At 33.8% G+C, this 23,077-nt stretch overlaps 1 long non-coding RNA gene across 1 annotated transcript in view; it reads left to right on the plus strand.

Moving 5' to 3' along the window:
* Window positions 1-214: 214 nt before the first annotated feature.
* LOC139987311 (uncharacterized) overlaps window positions 215-23,077 on the plus strand; it is a 117,984-nt gene continuing 95,121 nt past the window's right edge. Inside the window, exon 1 of the long non-coding RNA XR_011799827.1 lies at window positions 215-643. This is a non-coding gene — a long non-coding RNA (uncharacterized lncRNA). The remainder of the gene's footprint in view (window positions 644-23,077) is intronic.

Below are 23,077 nucleotides of genomic sequence, written 5' to 3' on the forward strand. Positions count from 1 at the left end.
ATTGTGTAAAATTATAGTGTCTTCTTGTATTTCTTATTTTATGAACTTTCTTTTGCCTGTCACTATATGTGTACAAGTTCGTGTAATCGTTGCCACTGTTTGTTGTGATATTAAAACACAAAAGTAATAGTGTCGAGGTATATATGTAAATAAACATACGTATAAATGTCGTCGAGAACGACTATACGAATTCGGTTGAAACCGTCGAAAGTCGGTTGTGTGGCCGAAGTGCGCATCGGGAATATGCGCATTTTACGTGATATCGATTTCACCTTCGATAGAGCGCACAATGTCGATATCGATCGCACAGTCCACGGAATGACGCAGCGCGGGACGGGGCGATTCATTTCTGTTTCGGTTGAGTGCGCGACACTCGCATTTCGCGACAAAGGGAATTAATCTCATCGTTTTTCTGTGTAAGTGCGAATTCTCGTTGTACGAATATATAACGCAGCTTATTGGCTTCATCCGCCGTACAAGATTTCGCCCGAGAGCAAAAAGTTAGTGAGTAGACGGGACAATCCATGTTCACATTTACGTGCATCGACTCTGTGTGTGCTATGGTGGATGTGATTTCGTGCCAGAGAGCCTGTCCAGCGAGGATCTTTAAACAGCCGGGAGGATAACAGGGAATAAAGGCAAGGTAGGATACTTACATTTTACATTATCTTCTATGGAGGCTCATCGGGTTCTCTCTCATTCACCTTCCCACTTTTCACGTCTGGCATATGTAGCTCCATAGTGTGTTATTGGCAAGGTTAGGTTTCACGATAGAAGCGTCCGCCACTTTTAAAAGTTCACAAATTTAGTCCAGATACATATTTCGGTAAGGCAAGATCCGAAATAACTTCCTGGCGCCCAATCTAGTTAAAATATGTATTGTAAATTACTGCAGTAGGCGCCATTTTGTAGACCAACGTTTTATGCTCGAGTGTCATAGTTACATTGTACTACCGAATCATTTTTGTTTGAAAATATTTTTACTCGATGATCAGGTTTATATAAATCAAAGTTAACTACATTTTGTAATTAATAATTCAGTATATATACAAATAGATTATTAAACATTATTTAACTATTACTTAACTTATACGGTGCAAGAAAATATATGTATTCCTATATTGTGTTTTCGAATTTTATATAATTCAACGAGATATTAAAATACACAAAATTTAGAATTAATCCGATTTTTTTTATCATTACAATTTTTTCGTGGTAACAACGATGTGAAATTTTATCGAGTTCATACGTACACATTTTTAATTTTTTAACATTTTTAACATTTTTAATTTTTCATTTTAAATGCATCTTGAGATGCTTATGTATTATCTAAACAGTTTTCAAACTCTATTTTCTCTGACATCGTATTGAAAAATATAATTTTATATTTTCGATTTACTTTTGTGAGCAGAATTACATACCTATATCATTTTCGATTATCATTTGTTGTAATATAGAGAAGTATGATAGAGTGTTAATACGCGACGTAATCAGGATATAATCAACGTTAATCTATGATCATTACGGAAATCAATATAAATTATACCGTTATCGAAATAAATGCTGAGAAATTCCTTCGTACCGTTTGCAAAATAATTTCCTGCTTAAAAGCGGTTTCGTACGCGGCTCTAGTGCTAAAAATTTGAACAAGCGTAGCATTCGTTTTCCACACACTAATTTTCCGGCGTGATGAATGATTAATGTTATCGTTTCTGCGAGGCAAACCGTTCGTTTTCAGCGTCAATTGCGTTTCAATTGAGAGTAATTGATAAGTAGCAATAGCGAAACGTTCAGACATGTAATAAATTGTAATCAAGCCCTTTTGCAAGGCATTTATATGGACCATGACGCGGCAACAATAAATTCAGCTAAAGGTTGTGATGAAAAAAGATCGTTAGAAATCGGCGGCGCAGTTACGTGAGTAAAATTCTCCTGGGAATCGTACCTCGTTTCTTGTCCCTGAATTATCAAACCAATTGACATACGAAGGTACTTCCTCGGTTGGATCCCTCCATTTTATGGTACTTCTGTTTCCACTTCATATGCGTATAGATTTAGCGATAACGGCATATATTCTTTGACCCCTTAGAATTAGGGAGTTTCCAATCTGAATTCAACATTTTAATCCCTTTGCCCTTCTATTTGAACATCTATTATATTGGACGTTTATATGCAATAAATAAAAATAATTGTAATCTTGATTTACAAACTGATACATTATTATATGCACATGTGAGAAAATATTGTTATTGTAGTTTGTAGATATTTACTCATATATGTTGAATAAAACCTATAAATATTTTCTTAGAGTACATATGTATGTTATAGCTGAATCTTATGTGCAATTCAAAAATTGGATAGACATTTCTTTAGTTTAGAACATTTATGTTATAATTATAGGATGCTCATACTGTTCGTGATGCATATTCTTTTTATTATGTTCGCTGCTGTAGAGGATTGATGCAAAACGTCTACCACAGATCATATTTCTTTCCTTTTAAGAATATAATTTTCTTTTATTATGAACTGTCTGAAAGTTGTTTTTTTAAATTAACGTTGATCATATACATATTCATTTATTTTCCAGCTTCATATTGCATAAAATTTTTCAAAAATGATAATTAGTTAAATTAATACTTGAGTAACGTTCGTTTCGCATATAACCAATTTTTGCGAAGCAAAGCTGAATTAATTACACTAATGAGATAATATCAATAATATTGAACCCATGCTCGTATAATGATATAATAATCATCTCATTCTAACATAATGATAATGTACATTGTAATATTCAATAGGATAAATTTTATAAACATTTATTATGGAAAAAATTATTTTAATCCAATCCAAGTAACTTGTATATTTTGTATATTATTTAAAGCATACTTCTTATACTTATACAAATTATATAGTATATTCAAGATAAATTGTATAGTATACTTAATACACTTAATTACTCAAAATGCATGTGTTACGCCTTATTCTATTCTTAACAAACGTAACTAACATTTATAAAAAACTAAAAACATTAAAACATTCTCTAAATTACATATTACCTGAATAATAATTTCTGATTCCATCTCATTATTCTTTCGTAAGAAATTAGATTTCGTGGAACATCTTGTGTGTTTAACACGTCGTGTCAATTTTTGCATGCGAACATTCGACATGCATGCTTTCAGACTAATTGAGGGCACGTAGCAAGAAGTAAAGAGGGCACACAGTTCGTGTTATGAGGATACATTCAAAATTAACACGAGCGACTGGCGGCGACGTCCTTGCTCGTTCGTGGTTTTACATCGTTTAGAGGCGTAAATAACCCTTGGGGGAATGACATTTGACGCTGCTCGCCTCTTTCGGCGGAGTCACTTTAGCAAAAGCTGTTGCTAGACGGTCGAATTTCAAATGTACACCGCCTTCTGTACGTTCTTCACAGGGACTCATGTTTCTCAGCAATCCAATGGAAAAATGCCCGACGAAATTCCATTTTCACACTGATATCGTTCGCTGACGGTTTCACAGAGTAAGATACATTTATTTTCTTCACCTTCAAACTCGTTAATCCATAGCATCTGCAATTGACAAATAACTTTGCAGATTATAATTGTTTGTTAAATAAGTAACAGTAATAAACGATATTGACACGATGTTGGGTTTCTCATAGTTTGGTTCTGGTTATAATTTGTACAATAAAGATCTGTGTTTTAATTCAAACTGGATTAAACAGATCAGACTACTCTTAGAAGATTAAATTACGAATAGATTTGATGAAAATTGAGAATTCTAAGAAGACAGATTAATCAACTTTTCTTTCTGTAAATTCTTAGTTCCATTCTTCATACACGCTGCTATAGAATTCTTATTCAATTTTTTTAGAAACGAACGACTTATTGTCACAAGTCTGTGGTATATATAAATAATAATAAATTTCACCCAAGATCTTGGATATTTTGGAAACTTCAAAAGGAATGTTTATAAAATCATTACTTCTTTAAATTTTTTAAATTAATCGAGTGAATCAGTGTAGTTCTGTTTCTTCAATGATTCTGATTGCTTCAGCCACGATGTATATTTTGTATTTCCAAATTTCTATTCCATAAGTAAATATATAAAACTATGTAATAGGGTCTCGAAAGACTCTATTCTTCCCTCCCTTTGGTATATTCGGAAGGTCTTTCCCTAGAGAAGAAAATAACGTCTTTGTCTTTCAAGACATATTGACGTTGCGGTATAAGTGTATCTATCTGAGAATTTATTTCTCCAGAAGATCCATAATCTTGGCAAATGTCAATCGTCGCTTCTGAATACTGCAGCCTTTTCGCATCAATAGACAGATATAAAAAAGTAATATATGTATATATCGATTTATGTATACATAGAATATACTTCTAATGAAATTCATTTTGATTTAATTTTATATTAATGTCTTTTGTATTAAGTCATCTGGAAAATTCGTGCCGCTTTAAAAACGTAGAATTTTCATTCGTAGTTTTTACTTTGTGTCTTCTGTTACGATTAAGATGTCAGTCTTTATTTCGTTTTACAACTTGTTCCCATTTTTCAACTAACTTTGTTACGTCAGTTATATCAATTATAATATTTCCTAAGCTTTTTGTTAACAGAAATATGTTAACACCTTTGCAGATGACTGCTGTGTTTCAAAATGTTTTTCTTGATAATGAGTGTCGCAGTGCTTCAAATAAATGGTAGTTTGACGAAGTTGGAGAAATATGGTGCTTGCTATACAACTGGAGTGACTTTCTTTGATTCAAGGGTTATGGTGTTTCGTAATTTTTCTAATTGTGCATAATATAGTTTGGAATTTACAGCGTCATTAGATTATAGAAATTCTTCATAATAATTATGTTCAAGGTTTTTTTTGTATCTTTGATGCTAGATATGGAAAATCCATGCTTTCAATTTTCCATATCAATATTAATAATTTCTTTACGTATAATGGCGTTTAAAACGTGTTTATTGTTTTTCTATGCTGTTCTATGCCATCCGATATTATTCTATTCTTTTCTATACTAGTTTGCAATTACATTAATTCTCTTAAGCCTTATCCTTATAAAAAGTATGTGTATCACATTAATTATATTAATGTAGAATTTGATGCAACGTCAAAACGGAAGAAATAATTTTGTCTCCCATTTGTATGAGCTACGTGGCAGGAAACTTCGTTAAACTCGCATCTCACGGTAAAAGTGCATGGGAAAAGATCTTGGAAGCAAAACCAAGCACAAATCGATTACCCTCGTAAAACTGTATGCAACGAGAGATAGAGGGTGCGTTCGATGTAGCCTGCGGGGCTTTAGAATTTTCAGAGCGGTGATGTTCCCCAGGTAAATACTTAATCTCCTTTCTTCTCTGGTTGTTCCGTTTTTACGAAGCTTCATGTGTAATTTAAAGTCACATCTTATGAACGTATAAACTTTATTGCGTAAGTTTTACCAAGTGGAATAACAGGGGTCCTATAAGGGATGGATCGCGAGGATTCGCCTTTTTCTTGTAACTTCCTTCTTGCAAAGGTCACGAAATAAACTTAAAATCTTCTTTGTTCATCTGATCTGATAACTTCAGCAAATCGATTTTGTTGAAGGATAGGAAGGTCAGATGATCGTTTCTGTCCGAAGACATTGCTTTATTTCATTCGTTTATTTCGATAGGAATCCCATTTGAATGGCATGGAATCATTAAGAATTTGTCTTAAGTTAATATCGGGTGAATATTAGATTTAATCAACTATTGGATAAAAATTGCTCCAGACTGAAGTTTTATTTTCTAACGCAACTAAAATTTTGATTTTTTATAGGAATTTGTTACTTATGTAATAAATAGAAGGCAGATTTTTTTTAAGACACTTTCAAAGGTTAGTAGAAATGAAGAAAAATGAACAAATATCAAGTTTCCAGTATCTTTCTCTAAGAGGTAGATTTCTGAAAAGAATAGAAAGGCATAAAGTTTCGCTATTTTTCATACGCAATTTTTGATCTTCAATGATCTTAAACCCCATACGGTAGAGAGAATTCTAGAATTCTAAAAACTTTGTTTTTTTTTTTTATAATATTTTTCGGGGAATCTACTACACACACGACAAAACACTAATGACTAATAACCTGAATATTCTATATGTATCATATAGCGGATAACCGTAATATCTTAATACCAAATTATATCCGCCATTAAAACATATTACACGTTCGACGAAACACCACGCTGAAATATAATTTGTCTATTATAATCTCTATTGTACACTGAAAAGCCAACAGCAAAATATAATCGAAAATTTTCTGTTCACCACCATCAACGGCACACAGTTTGATAATTGTCGACACTAGGAATGTCACTAAACACGTAACGGTATTCAATTCTGCTGTCGATTTCCTGTCAGACCGTGGAATTCGTTCGTTTTAAAAGGCAATGGAAAGCTGACGCCACTCTCTTGGTCAGGCGTGATTTTTGTTCGGACAAGGTCATGTTCGATTGATGCGTTAGACGGGGCTACTTTTACAACGACAGCATAATATGACGCGATAGGAAACGGCGAACGAGGTTGCATTTACGTGTCCAGCATGAAACAATGCTATTTTCAAGCGTGTGTCGCGAGCTCGTGTTAAGCTCGTCACAAATAATAATAATGGCACTGCGAACGAACAGATAATATCCACTGTTTCATTAGCGAATCCGCGGAATATACGCGCGTTCCGAACCTGCGTATATTTCTAGCTATAGAGTGCTTCCTTCCTTCGATACACCTCATTTGAATGGAGTAATTCGAGTTCACCGCCACTCATGTCCAACTTATATGTATGCATTCGGTTATTTCTTAGTTTATCGACGAACAAGTATAGCGGTCCATTTGTTTAAACTCCGTTTACTCCGGCCGAAACTTTGTGAAAGCCATTGATTTACGGAACTTGACGACAGAGACTTTTGTTTGTCGAGAATTTGGTCGAGTCGCGATTCAGTTCTACGAATTATGATTGATTTTCTTAGCCGTGGTGAATAGGAGGTATAATTGTTTTCTAGAGTAAATAAGGAGGCGATTCGGACGACGTTTATGCTCCAATCATGGGGCAATTACGGAGTTTGGAATTTTGAATGTTTCCAGACGTCGTATGGAATTTCCTTAGTTATTTAGTTGGAGTACTGGAAACTAGTAACGTTTTGTGGTTGATTTAATGTCTATTAGGGATAGATTGCTTTAAATTGAAATTAATCGTCTCGAATTTTAAAATTGTTTTATTAGAATGATTTAATTTTTGATTGATACGTTCGATTTGGTTGTTTAATTTCTAACAGTGATTTTGAGATTTTATAGCAACTGGTTATTTTGAAGTTTCACTTCTCGTTATGGAAAAATTACATATCTATTTTAATATGACTGAAAATTTGTATGAGAGATCATTGTTTGTAACAAATGATAACATATGTAAGTCAAAATTTTCAATTGTAGTTGGAAAATTCTAAGTTGGATAAAAGAAAAGAATATTCTAGATATTAGTTTTATACATATTAAACTAGCGACGTATGGGGTAATTAGCGGAACCCCTATTACTTGAAGCGGCTCCTTACATTTTCCTTGACAAGTTTGGACGAATGGGACTTTTGCAATCGACTTGCTAATTTGGAAGAAAAACTTGTCATAATTTTAAAAGTTATAATTTTGTTTCAATCACTGGGGAAAAAATTTGATAGATACTTGGATAAGTAAGTATTAAATGAAAGTGATGCAAGAGATAATCATTAAAAATGATAAAGTTATTGACCTTAATTAAAATATTTGTTTTCAAATTTGCATTTATCTAAAGAATTATAAGTAATCAGACTTTAGTTCTGCAATTTAAAATAAATGAGACAGATAACCAAATCGTACGTTTGAAGACCAACAGGAATTTTCATTTTTAATCAAAATCTTCACTAAAATTATCATTCATTTTATTGACTATGTTTTACCTTACGAGGCTTTATAAAGTTGGAAATCCTTATTTAATTGAATTATCTTAGTTATCTTTGAAAGTTCTGAAAGCTTTCTGTCTTACAAAGTCTCGACAATTTCAAATTTTTTCAAGTAATTTAGCTGTCGTAATAAATCTTAAAAATCTTCAAAGTTTTACGTTTCATGGAGATATTGGAAACTTTGACTGACCTGAATATTTCAATAACATGTAAAACTCTTGCAAGCTGGGTAACAGCAAAATTATTTTAACAATAACAATTATTTTTATATGCATTGCTAGTTTAACGTTTGAGCAAACAGTGAAATTACTATAATTCGTTTATAAGAAATATAAGATTACTTTTAAATCAAATTTAATACGTGATCGAGATTTCACATCTTCGTTATACACTCAAAGTTCTAGAAAGACAATAACGGTTATAGGTCAGAGAGATACTAGAGGATTTTAAAAGGTTTTACATGTATCTCTCAGATCAACATTCGAAGAGTTAAACATCTTACAACCAACACAAAATACTACTTTAACAAATTTCATATTTATAAAGTTAAACGGCTTAAAATATGCAATGATAGAAAAACTACAGCTATAAGGAAGAAAGAAAAAAGAAAGGCAAAACGATGATAAGGTCAGACACTACGCCAAACAATATTTTCTGCATGTGTTATACTAACGCCTAACAATAGCTGGGGCAGAATACAGTGGTCGTTACGTTAAAACGTATTCGCACGATTTCTTTGCGGAAAGAACAGAATTTCAATGGGGCGCAGTTAAACCCGACGCGCAAGGGAGAATTAAATAAAACCCGCTCACTGTAAACCTGGTTAAAGAATAAAAAAAAATATGGGCATGTCACGTTGAATGTTTAACAGATATTCCAATGGAAAAGTAATATTTCCCTCGGCAATCTCCTACGTGATACTGGACAATGCGAGCTCTTAACCGCGCAACCTTTTAATTATGAACGCACGCACAGAGGTAAAAGTGTTTTATTTCCAAACGGTACTACACGTAATTCTTCCCTCTTACGTGGATATGGATCTCTGTCTGACCATATATCATCGTTCCACGAATGTGGATGTGCTACAAAGTACAGTAGCCCGAGCTGTTTTTCCTTTTTTCCTGTCTTCTTGGTTAGTGGCTTAATGTGTGAGAACGTCGAGGGTGCGAAGACATGTAACCTGTTTCTCGAACTTTCACTGTTGACATCATTTTTATCCTTGTCAAGTGGAGAGACTGTGGTATCGAAGTTACCTATTGGTTACTGTTCTGTTGAAAATTGTTATACGATACTATTGTACTGTGTCGTGTAGAGGACAGAAAGAAATTCGTTTTAATAGATTTTTACAGCACTTGTTAAAGTTAATTTGAGTGAATAATGGGAGAGCAAGGTAATGATTAATATTTCAATCTCAGTATTAACTTCTAGAATTTATATACTTATTACTTATATTTTATACGTGGATTAGTGGGTGAGGTGGTGTTACGCCCGAGACTTACTATAGGCAGTGTTCCTAACCGTCTCCCTTGGTACTACAGTGTCGCAGACAGATCGTCTTACATGACCGGCAAGATATACACAATATAGCGATAAGCGTATAGTTGTCGTTAAGCAGCGAGTTCTGAAAAACATCGATTCGCTTTCGGTTTGTTATTTTACTTACACAAAAAAGGTAGCATACGTGATCATAGGCGCGAACGGTTGTGAGAACCGAGCTTGGTAGGGGTCGTCTCCAAGAGAAGACAAAGGAAAAAATCGAAGGGCGATCAGTATCATACGAGGAGTCAAACCAAATGCATCGAAAGTTGAGAGAAATAAAATCAAGGTCGCTTAGTCAAACGAATACGTCGAGAAATACTATAAAGTCGAGTCGAATTATAATAATAAACTAGTTGTATCGTCGTTAAATAATTTTAAATATTGTTAAAAATAGAAGCCTGTTAATTAACCCTGTCAATTCAGTGTTACAATCATTTGAACTACCTCTGTTATCCTAATCGAAACAGAGGAACGACTGAATCGTGGCGTCGACTATCAAAATTGTAGCGAGAATTTACGCCTCTCGCTGACGCATTTCCTCGCGATTGCGTCTCCGCGAACGGTCATAATAGGTGGAATATTATACCTGTTGGTTGGTTTATTAAAGAGACGAGTGAGGAATTCGTAATTGTCAGTTATATTAAAATCACTTTAAGTACAAGTACAGAGGTAGTGTACGCCGGTCGTAATCGTCGCTCGATTAATGCTACTGTTCAACTATAGCTTGCTATTTGACTATATGTGACTCGCTATAATGACTCACCCACCATACTTATTGTCCTAGAGAGCACGTTCGTCTATTTGTATCGACCGGTGGTATTGTAAAAAGTTCAGATGTAACTCCGGTTGACCATTATAAATAACGGCGATAATATTTTGTCCAGAATTTGTTTACCTTTGAGCAAACCAAAACAACGTTGGCACTCCAAGGCGCAACAATACGAGTCTCTTGCGATTCGAATCTTCCGTTGACTCACGTGCCGCTACATTTAGTTGAACACTTGAATCTTTCCTTTTTGTGCTTTGGCAATTGACATTTTTGGAATTATACAACTTCTTCTATTGAATTGTTGTTTATAACAAGAACGTTTTTTAATGGCGAATAACATGCTCCATTGTTAATTTATAGCTTCATGATTCACGAGATAATAGATCTTCCCTTTTGAGGTAAAGTAAGGTTGTTGAGATAAGTTGAGGTAGTAAGTGATTTTTGTACGTCTTGTCTTTGAGACTATTATTTAGTTGAAATTATCTTCTATGAGGTTATTGATATTCGTTTTGTAGAAATAATTTTCGTTCGATAAGAAACGTGAATTTATATCTTTTATTCCAATTTCATTTATGTTTTGTCTCTGAGAGTAAATTACTGCTATGGAAGAATATTAATTCTATTATTTTATTATTGTATTATATTAATATCAGTTCATATAATTCTAGATTCAATATATTTTTTCAGCTTCCAGTTAGTCGAAATGTTAATACTTAATATATCAAAAGCAGTCATATAATTTTTCTGCGGTAATATGTCATCTACCAATGACAACTGAAAGAATAGAATAAAATATCTTTACTCCTGTGGTAGTTTAAAAGTTTGATTACAGAGTATCTAATATAAGATTCCTCTCCAACAGATGTCTACCATGACTTCATTGAAAATTATCTCTCTAGAAATTTTTCTTTTTAAAAAGTCTCCAAGGGAAGATACTCCTGACAGTTTATGTCTGCTTTATTTTTACCGAATTTATAGTAAGTGCAGTACATTTTTAAAATTAACATCCAGTTTTTCGAAATGGGAATTTTATATTCACTATAGTGTATTTCTTGTGGAATATATTTATATATTACATGGATATATCGCACAGCAAGGTAAATTAGACATGTGATATGGTCTCAATATATAATAAAGCTAATTTAATTATCCCAAGTGTAACTTATGATCTCTAAACTATTTCATACAAATTTCATTTAATATCTTAAATCACAATACATAATGAATTGTTACAAATTTATTATTAGCTTGACTATAACATTGTAACTATTTTATTCGTTACGATATATAAATACTGAATATTCTCCTTTACTAATTATATATATAGAAGCTAGTATCTATTGTTTATAGTGATGGACAAGTCAGAAGAAAGTCTCGTGTTTCAACCACTTGATAGAATGTTCTGTTTGTACTTGCGATAGAACGATGTAATGTAGAACACAATAATCGATTTTCTATGTAAAATTCTATCCATAAAACGATTCTTCGTAGATTTTAAGAAAGTAGCAATTCTATTTTAATAATTAAAAGAAAAAAATATTTCACTTTTGATATTCATAAAACTGTAAATATTGTTTAAGTTTTAATCACACATGTTTATTTATTATTTATTATTCGATCGAAATATAGTACTCTTTTTTGAATTCTTACGTGAAAACCAGGAAATCAAGGATTTATTTCAATATCTTTACACAGAATCTGAGAGTAGTTTAAAGTAAATATTCGCTTTCCTTTGAGCGTTACCCTTACCAGTTGTCTAATTTGTCCAGCGGGATAGCTTGTCGATGCCATAAATTCTCGATAGCGTGCTTGTCTGTTATATAATTACTCCAGAAATCCAATTTAGTTAAGCTCAAATAACTTTCCGAGCATAAACAGTGTGTTTGAAAGCGATTTGGTAAGACGAGTACTAATAACTACCTACAGTAAAAGATACTAAGCTTTCCTACAATAGTTATCTTTACATAGGAAGGTATACCGTGATGTTTAACCAATGAAACATAAATTTTTTAATAGAAAATTGCCGCAAAAGTTCTATATTTAAGAGAAGAGAACCATTTTCGAGAAAGAAACAAACTTTTTCAATATTTTTCGAAAGATGAATCTTTAACGGAAAAGATTATTGTAAAGACATAATGATAAAAATAAGGTAATTTTATATTTTGAGTTCATTAAGAGATTGTTTAACCTACACATTTAAAAAACATAATTAGAAAGTTTCTTGCTGACGTAAAATTAATTATAAATGTATTGGTAACCTTCTTGAAACATTTTCTGCGTTCTGTAAATTTTAATTAATGGTTTTTCAAAACAATAGACGTGTTAAGATAGGAACAAAAGAGAAGCAGGTAGCAAAACAAAAACGAGTTTATGTGTTTATTTAAGATATAACATTTTGAAGCATGAACGTGTAGATTAAACATGCAAAGTACAAAATATATTCTTTGAAGTCGAATGAAATGTAAGTAGAAACAAATCTATTTATGCTTGCAACATCATTTTATAAGAAAAGTAGTTGATGAGATATTTTAACAGGTGTGGCCGAGAGATAAAGTGGCCGAATGCACAGATCGCATTCTCTTTGTGCATTAAATAAAGAGGAAGACTGATGAAGTGTAACCGTATGGAATATTGCTCAAATTCAATCAAGTTTTATTTATAAATTTTCCAATAAATTCCGAAATATGGTACAGTCGCCGCGAGCCTACCAACGGATGCCTATATTTACCGAGTACACAAAGATCAGTTTATCATAAAAAAAACCTATTCGAATATGATAGGTCTTATCCGACAGCGCTAGGTATTCTTTTGGCAAATATTTCTCTTCGCGTTATTATACTATTCATGTTAAAATTCAGTTTGCCAATGCCGCTGGTTTAATGAAAATCGATTTACGTGAACTGTAAAACATAAAGTGAAAATATAAGCACTTAACGTTAATTTGTGACTATTTTAAAATGAAAATGTTTAAAGCAGTAGAAATAATGACAATGCTGTAGTTGTATAAGAACAGTAAAAATAATAATAACAGTATAGTAATGATCCAGTAATAATAAAATAGAATATAAAATATATAGGTATTTTGTAAAAGAAGGAAAGCAATTTCTCTTTTGCCGGAACTGAACCGAAAGAACGAATTCCTGCATAATTTAGGTAAGCTATTACACAAAGGATGCGCATAATTTTTATGTTGCATTTATAAAATGCGCTCCAGCCACGCGACTCGACGGGTTAATTTTATTTCGTTCATTTCTTATTACACGAGGACTTTTACGAAAGAATAACTGATTTTTCCATAAATACCTCTCGAGATTTTGAACCTTTCTCTAAAACCATTACAGATCTCTCCTTTTTATCTACGGTTATCACAAGTTTTGTAGTATTTAATTATATTTTTACTACAAAATTCAAAATTAAATTTATTAGAATATTTTAGATTAAAATAAAGCAAAAAATTTTGTTTCAACTTTAATATTTGATATTCCTGTTCTTATAAAACAAATTGATATGAAATAAAACTTTTGAAGGCACTAATATTGGTATGTGCGGGGAGGCATAAATCATTTCGGCACTCTAAATATTATTTTTCGTCTGCGTGAAATTTTACGCAAATATAGATACAATCTGAGGCGTGCAAGTGAATTTGCTGTGACAATTTCGATAATATTGATTTTAGCAAAAATTCGTTCAAATAAATATTCCATCGTTGAGTAACGATCTCCCAAACGATAGTCCATTAAATTTTTTTCTGTGCTTTTCGAGATTTCGATGTATTAAATTTGTAAAATAAATATTACGTTCTGTTAATGTTGAAATCCATTACGGGATTAGTTAAAATAATTAAGTAATCCATAAGTATCCGGACATTCGTGTATTTGAAAATTTCACATAGTTACCTTATATCAGATTCTTTCATGGATTATTTTGTTCTACAATTTTGATGTTATTTTTGGACAATATCAAGCCAAAATTTATTAACAAATAATATCGACAAAATTGATATAAAGATAGGTAAAAGAAAACGCACATGTAGGAGTAATAAACGCCCTTTATTCTTTTTCACGGTGCAATCTATTCAATATGTTTATTCCTCGCAAAGTTTCTTATCTTTATACCTTTGGATAGGTATCAGTCATTTAAGATTCATAAACACGAGAACAGGATAATGCAGGCGTTCAGATAATTTTAGTCTACCTACATTTTCGCTTATCTCTCTTTATGATAACTTTATCAACATCATTTGTTAATAAATGTTGTTTGTATCGTCCAAGGATAACATCAAGATTATAGGGAAAGATAATAAATTCATAAAAGAAGCTAAAGTTGTAAGATGTTTATGCAAAATCCGCAAATATCTAATATACTTGTGGACGGGGGTGTACTGCTTATAAAACACTAGCTGCATAATTATTAAAATTATTAAAATTATATATATGATAGCTAAAGCCTACTTATCAAGCCGAGAAATTTTATCCTAACATCTATCGTTCTAAAAATTATGATAAATCAATGCATTCGTAGAAATTACATTGATTGGAACGAGATCCTTGTAACAAATCAGGATTACTACTTGCAGGATCTACAAGAAAACGATGTTCATCACTGTCAACTAGTGAATCCTGTTAGTTTCGAACAATTAACTCTCGCTCATTTCCAACCAGTCATCCTTCTTACTAGGTTTTTACAAGTGAACATCTTGTAATTAGTGTTCATTTCTTCATGTGCGAATCTGTGTAAGCCAACGACAACAATCAGTTTTATAGTAGGGTGTAATAACTCGTGTAACAACGAATTCAGTGGTTTGATATAATCGCCTCCATTGTATATTGCGTGTAGGTAAAGTGCTTTTAGTCAATTAGTAATATTTCCTCCAATTAGTAGATTGAACATAAACTTTAAATAAGACGTTGCAAGATGGTATTCAATGGAGCTGTTCATCCTTCAAGTTCTATTTATCTTACTGTATTTTCTTTCATATATTTATAAAAAGGAAGAGAAAAAGTATTACCCATTTATGTTAGATTGTCCGAAAAGTTTCTTTCGTTTTATAAGGAAATAAATAGATGCACACTGTTTCTTGTTTTATATTAGTTTTTGGAATTATGCACGAACATAATAATAGAAATATAAAGAAATGGATCATACCCAATTCAATAAAATAATATAAAACAGAAATTGTTGTTCATCTGTTATCACCTTATGAAACGCAAGTATCTTTTCGGACAACCCAATGTGTAGTAAGACAACGGGAATAAAATGTTGTAATAAGAATTATAAAAGATTTGGACATTTATCATCATTATAATATGTGATAACATGTCATAATAAAGATATAAAGTAAATAGTAAACCTTAATGGTAGCAGGTAGTTCAGTTGTAGTAATCAGCAAATTACACCTATGATCATCTCATCATCGTCATTACGGGACATTCGCATACACTCTCGCAATTAAGCTACTCTCTTAGTACACCCCGTGGGCTACAAGCGCATGAAACTGCAGATCATGCATTACAAAGACACGTGTTCGCGGGATATGTGAAATCTGTACGAGGAAATTAAAAATCAATCTTCTTAATACATGCAACAAACTCGTGTTATCTTTCTATCCATCTATCAGTCGATCTAAATTTGATATCAAGAGAGAAATTAAGTTAGAAAAATAAAGAACGGCTGAGGATTAAGGAAACTATCCAACTTCTGTGTCGTGTTATCGTGCTACATACAATTATATGTATAATTGTAAGTAACATAGACGATTATTAATAATTGTCCGTAGTGCAATTCAAACTGTGTACGATGTCATTATTTTATTATTGACCCTACGATACAGTAGTTGTCATTTGATTTAACATTTCGCTAGCTAAAACCTTTCTTCAATCCAATATATCCACTGTGTCCTTTTCAAAACCACAAGAAATTGATTATTTCCATCTCTGTTAATTGATCATTTCCATCTCTGTTAATTGATCATTAAAAGCGTAACATACTATCTATAAAACAATGCCGGTACACGGCATGTGCTCGTAAACCACTCTAAATCGAAACAGTCGGTATTATCCCACGTGTTTTCACTTAATAGTAACTCGGAAATAAATCATACACGAACCCCGCTGACCGCGGTTGATTGATTTTCTTTTCCTTTCGCGACGAGTTTCGACCGTGACATATTTCCCGTTAATCAGACCGAGGTCGAAACTTTTTCCATTTGTTTCTCTTTCAGTCGTGGCCACCTTGGTCCCGTCGTTACTTCAACTTTCTCGGTTGCGCCTCCTTTTTTCCCCGGCATGCTCGTTGAAATATTTAACCGACCGCAAACTTTTTCGAAGTGTACGGGGTCAAAACGAAACGTAGAGTCGGCACGACGATTTGTTAGAGGCTGGCTGTGAGACCGTGGAGAAATTTTATGAATACGCGATGCAAATTCCTCGCTCGTAACGATAGCATTTCCGTCGTTTCGAATCGTGCGCGAATTGCCTCTCGCTCGGAACTGAAAATTGCAGTTACGCTTAAAAACTTCCGTTCGAAGATCGATACAAATCGAGCATAAATGCTCAACTTCTCTGCTCGATTTATCTCTTAACGCGTTACGCGGCTGACAGCGCGCCTGTCGATTCTGGATTCCGCCATGTTCTTCGCTTTTCCCTACAATAACGTGGAACTTGAGGCACGTTCAACCGAAGCTACGTCTCCAACGAATAGAATGCTTCTCTGTTCTTGAATAGTTCCGTTTTAATTAAGTAGAGCGGATTATTCGAAAATCTTTTAAGGTGTTTATTATTTCATTATGGAGTTTTTCACGTGATTTAATTTTCAAATTAATTTTCTAGGTTCCATAATTTACCGACTCATGATCTATTTCATATTTACAGACACTGAAGTTAATTACAAATGATTATATTCGATTTCAAAATATTGTGATTAATATAAAATTTACAATATGAATCTCGAATTTTATTTTCACACGGAGCATTTTTAAATGTAAATTGCGTGTAATATTTGAATATTGTATATTTGATTATTGTACAATAACAAACAACAGTTTATCATTCAAAGACATTTTGCACGTATTTCTTTGTTCTACGTCATATTCAAAACATAAGGAATTTCGTTCCTTTGAAGAGGAAAAAGTTAATAGCGTATGAAGAAATTGGGGCGAGGGAAAATTCCGTTTGTAAGCGAAGAAGAATGATCGAGGAAAACACGCGTAGAGAAAACTTGAAAACAATTTCGTAGTTTTTAACTAATTTGTAGTGTTTTTTAAGCAAAGTGTTTGGTTTACCAACTTTAATCCCTATTTTTTTTTTCGTCCGTCGTCACTCACATCCTTCCTTTCCCTCCTGCGGTTTTTGTACAAGGGAATAATGAATGAAGGTCGGTATATGTCATAAGTGTATATAAGTACGTGGCAAAAATGAGAACGCGATGGAAGAAAATATAAGATTACCCACTTAAAGCTTAAAAATGAGACATTGCTGTGCAAATATTTGCATGTTTCTTAATAAGCTGCATAATGAATTGTCGTTCGTGTGTAAAATCGTTGTCATAAACCTTAAGAAATGATTTCTTACCATTTTGTGTAATGGTAATTTGAAATTGTTATTGTAATACTACATCGTAAGCCGTTTTAAAAGGAAAATTATTCTGAAAAAAATTTCATTACGCAGCTAGTATATTTCATAATTTATAAATGATTTTCATTCATTTTTATGTACATAATATATTATAATCTTATGAATCGAGCAAGAATTTCTAATTTTTTGTTATAATCCTATACATCTAAATTAAATTTGAGTTTGCATGCAGTATTAAAATACTGAAGTAAAAATAGACTAGGGACAAACATAATTTTCTTGTTTTCGAGAGCATAATTCTACTCTAACGACTACATCGACAAAAACATCGACAATTTTAAAGTAGAAGGTTCTTATCCATTTTTGTTAAATTAACATCGTTTGAATTTCTCGGAAATTATTGTTTGATATTTACTTGTAATAGCCAGTACTACGAACATATTACGTGACTGTACAAGTTCCTTTTCAAGAGAGACATTTTGCCGAGTCGTCGGTTTAATGTAGTTCACAATTCTATTAAAAGTCGTAGCCTTCTTCTCTCCGTCCGTCTGAAAACTTTAACAAAAGCTGGCGTTAATGTCAGAAAGAAGGATTTTCATCGAAGCAGTACGTAAACATTCTTTGTTATTAGGTCAATCTATACTACTTCGATGAAACTTTGAAATTTCATAAAATACGTCAGTCTTTTTTCTCACGCCAACGATACATTTTTATATTTGTTATTAATTAGCAATTTTTTGTAGTTTCCTTCGTAATTTTCTTCAGAGTAAAATATCCATTAAATATCCTGATAGGTTTCAAATGATATCTGAGGTATAATATTTTCAATCTATTTGTGTGCTTTAATAATAATTTTCCTTAAGTAAAATGTGGTTAAATTGTCACGAAATCACATTGTAAATAATTAAATTATAATTGATTAAATTACTGTTTAACATAATTGATCCTTAGTCAGGATCCTCTTCCTTTAATCCTCTTCCTTGGTCACAAATCTTTATAATTTATTTTCATGAATTTAAATATTCGTACGTTCCAAGATAAATTTTCCAAAAATGTTCTGAAATGTTCTATATTTCAGTCTACAGAGTTGATCAGCATTTCCAGTATTATTTATTATTATCAGATTTTTGTGTAAAGGTCTATGCATGCACCATACACGTATCTTTTACATTATTTATTTATTTAGTGCATTAAAGTATTTCACCAAAATTAATCGAACTCTTATCCCGTGCAACGACCAGCTTCCAAAATATTTTGCAATTTTTCAACAAAGAAAATAAGCAGAGGAATTCGCGAAAAAGGCTTGACATTTAATTCGACTCTGCTACCCCCGAATCGGTGGTTCTATTCGCGAAGTAAAGAGCGTCCTCGAGAATCGCGACCATGCCCGTCGTTGAAGTCCTCTCCGAGCTATGACAGAAAGTTTCTACGGCAACTATGAACGGGAAAGCACGCTAAAATATTACTCGTATCGCAAAAAAGCCACTTCTCTCGGGAACTTGATGCCCATCCCGACGATTTGCCTACCACGAAACTTATTCCGTTACCCGGTTGCATGGTGCGCGCTCCCGCTTCTCTCTTCTTTTCTTTTTGTTTTCCCTTCCTCTTTCTCCACCTCTATCTCCCTTTCTGCTAACGTTCTCCGTCGTTCGCGTTTGTGATTGGAGTGGAGACTGTTTCGAATATCCTTCCGGTAGCCGGCTGTTATTTCAAACAACTCTTTCTGTACGCTAGGTTCTCGCCGTGTAAACGCGATACGCGTATCTGACTGAAAGGGAACTGCCTCGCAGGAAGCACCCACGTATAAAACAAAAGAGAGGGTCGCCGGTACTGTTTCCGTGATATGTTTCTCGCTCGCAGTTCACAACCACACAATCTTGAAGCAAAAATATTTCGTCATAAGCTAAATTTTCACGGATGACGTTTAATAGATCGTTTAACCGATTGGTGTTATGTTATGCGAAGGTGGAGCGCGCGGGTTGCTGGGTTCTATAATAGGTTGCTTAAGTCTTTACGGTTTTGCAATTTTAAGGTGGTAGTGTTACATATTTACTATGGTATAGAGATTTGAGAAGGATTTCTCGGTATATTAACGTTTCTTGTTTTTTCTTCTTTTGATGTATTAGGAAATTTTCTATTCGCCGTCTTTGCGCTATAATTTTCTCCTTACTGTCCTTCTTACCTCATGTCTAGAATGATATAATTTGTTACTTAGTATTTTGTAGTAATTTTCCTTTCTATAATTAGTATCGTTACTATACCGCGAATGTTCGTAGAATTTTATATTTTTATGAATGTAACTGAAGAAATGGAACTTGAATAAAAATTTCATGCTCACTTTCTACATAGCGTAGCGAATATGCTGTTTTGAGTATTTTATGCGTTTTTGCATATTACGCGCATTCTGTAGATTTTTGCACTCTTGAGCTTCCCATAAATACTTAAATATCTGCAGTCTAGCAGTTACGTTATTTCCTCATTACTAGAATTCTTTCTCCCATGAACGCCCTATGAAAGATGGGCTGGAATCGTTCCGTGCTAGGATTACTTCCCAAATGTGAAAACTTTTCTAAGTCTTCATTTCGTCACGCTAAGATATACTCTAGGAAAATATTGTTGAAGGGAAGTTCGTGGAATGATCGATTATTCCCCCATCACTGATTCAAGGTGGACACTGTTCATGAAGAAAGAAATGAAAGACGGCGCGTGACGCTGACTGTGGTTAAAGGGGTTGATCAATATCGAACCGAAAAACTGACAGAAGTTTCTCTGTTCTGAAAATATTTCGCCGTCCTATAAGTCAGAAGATGAAAATATATTTTGTCATTGAGTAAATGCGCTTTGACATCAATCAAACTAAGGAATTCATAGAAATATTTAATTAAAATCTCATTACGTTTTCATACTTAAACCAATTACATTCGTCCTTTCATATCGTTTGAACGAAATTCTCTGAACCTATTTATAAATGGAATTCTATTTTTGTTAACTTAACAATGAAGTTCGCCATATCGTTCAGAATAATGCAAATCACATCTCATTGAATGTCCTATTTCTATGAAAATTAAATTCATCATATACTTTCGAAAATCATCCAAATAATATCCCATGTATTAACTTCTATCTTCTCTGATTAAAACAATCGTGTTTTTCATATTTCCCAAAATTCTGCCAATTATATTGTATGCGTTCTAACTAGAAAGACAATTAATCATATCTTGACAAATTATTCAAATTCCGTTCCATGCATTAAGTTTTTGCCCCAAATTAAAACAATCGAGTCGATCGTACTTTTCAAAATCATCCGAATCCTACGCATTGAACTTCCAGCCCTAAATTGTACAGGGAGATATTTAGCATCCCGTCCCCGGGGACGTATTCAGCGCAACGCTAGTCCGAAGTACGGGAATGCATTGCAAATTTTATCACATTACCGGGGCGATTCAATGTTGCTCGATCAGCGAGGCAGACACCTCCGAAGACGAACGCGTCCCATCAAGGATTTCGCGTTAATTTCCATCGTAATGAAGATAGAAACGAAATTCTGCGTCCGTCATCTGGACCTGACGAAATACAATTAGAAACTGAAAAGGCGCGTAATGTCTTTTTAATGCTAAAGTTGGCGGGGGGAGGCGGCTGACGAGAAGCTGGAGACGAGGTAGTGGTGTTTCCAAGGTCTATCACGTTTACAGGGCGGGGGAAAGAAAGTTTCTCGTCTTTTTGGGAGCTAAAAAACTGCCGCCGACAAAGTAAGCGTTTGTTGAAACGAGAGACTGCCTCATTATTCATAAGTTCTGCCAAAGGGTCTCAGTTTCTCCGCCTTCGCTACGTCTCAGCTGTTAAAGAAGAAAAGGACACCGCCATTGTCGCCGCTCATTTTGTCGGTGATGCGATTTACTCGGGTTACAAATCGAAAGTGCTCTCCTGGTGATCCTTTCGGATAGTGACGGGGCTGTTTATGACACGAAAGAGGATCACGTAGAAAGATAAAATAAGGGGATCAAGATGGCTGCTATAATTATTCGGAGTACAAATAAAACGGTTAAATATTCGTTTGGCTATTCCTTTTGTAGACAGAATAATTGATTACAGAGCACGGAATATATACATTCTAGTTTAACCGCGGTGCTCGAATTCTTTTTATGTCTCCATCCCTTGGTTTAATTTCAACCGAGAAAAAAGACTTTTGATGTTTCGAGGAAATCTTTAGCGTGTAATTAAAACGAGATATCGCTATTCTTTCATATTCTCCTCAAAAAGAAATGTTATACCGACGGAAAACATACAGTAGAGAAACAAGCTTCTATCCGTATGTTTTACATCAAAAATTATTTAAATTCCCAGAAATGAGTCATTATAAATCCAAAAAAGTACGAAAAATTACGAATCGATTATTCCGTACCATTCCGCTCTCGTGTTCAACAAACTCACGTATCCACGAAAAATGTGGAATTCATTTCCAGTAAACCATCCTCCCAAAAGGAAGATAGCAATCACCGTTCACAAATTTAAAAAAAAAGCTAGGAACAATTTAACCAAAAGATTTATCCAAATACGAAACGAATATAAATCTCGCGAATATCACGTTGATTTTCTTTTATCTGGGAAAGCACAGAGAGAGAGAGAGAGAGAGAGAGAGAGAGAGAGAGAGAGAGAGAAGGTGGGAGAGTTAGAGAAAAAAGAAAAAGTTCTATTTCATCTAGCTAGTGTCGGTTTTTTTTTGCGTGAGAGGAGAAGGAAGGAGGGTGCGTGAAAATGGGAAAAAATAAAGTATAATGCTGGCCATTCTCCAGTGGAAAGAGGATGGGCGGTCACCGTTTGTTAGAAACAAAAAGCTAATGCGGGGATACGCGGCATTGGATTCCGATCGACCATTACAGGACGATCGATTCTGGTTTTATCTGCTGTTGACTCGATGTTAAGCGAATCGCTCGTTCAAAGTCCCCTTCGAACGACAAATGGTTGTTGGTGACACGGAACGAGTATCGAGGAGGCGACCAGGTACACGATTTCACCTACGCGCTACACATTCCATACCATGTACAGGTATTTCTAAATCGGGTCGATTGGCGGCCTCCACTGATGATGCGCGTTACGTTCGAGGGGTTGACCACTTGAAGTGATAATTTTTTCTGCTGCCAACGGAGCAACACCCCGGAGCATTACGCGGCCGACACGTTGGCTCCGCAACCTGTTTGTTATGTTAGACGAGGTAATTTGTTGTTTCCCAGAGTTG

The sequence above is a fragment of the Bombus fervidus genome, chromosome 5, assembly GCF_041682495.2.
Source record: "Bombus fervidus isolate BK054 chromosome 5, iyBomFerv1, whole genome shotgun sequence".
In the NCBI taxonomy this organism is placed as follows: Eukaryota; Metazoa; Arthropoda; class Insecta; order Hymenoptera; family Apidae; genus Bombus; species Bombus fervidus.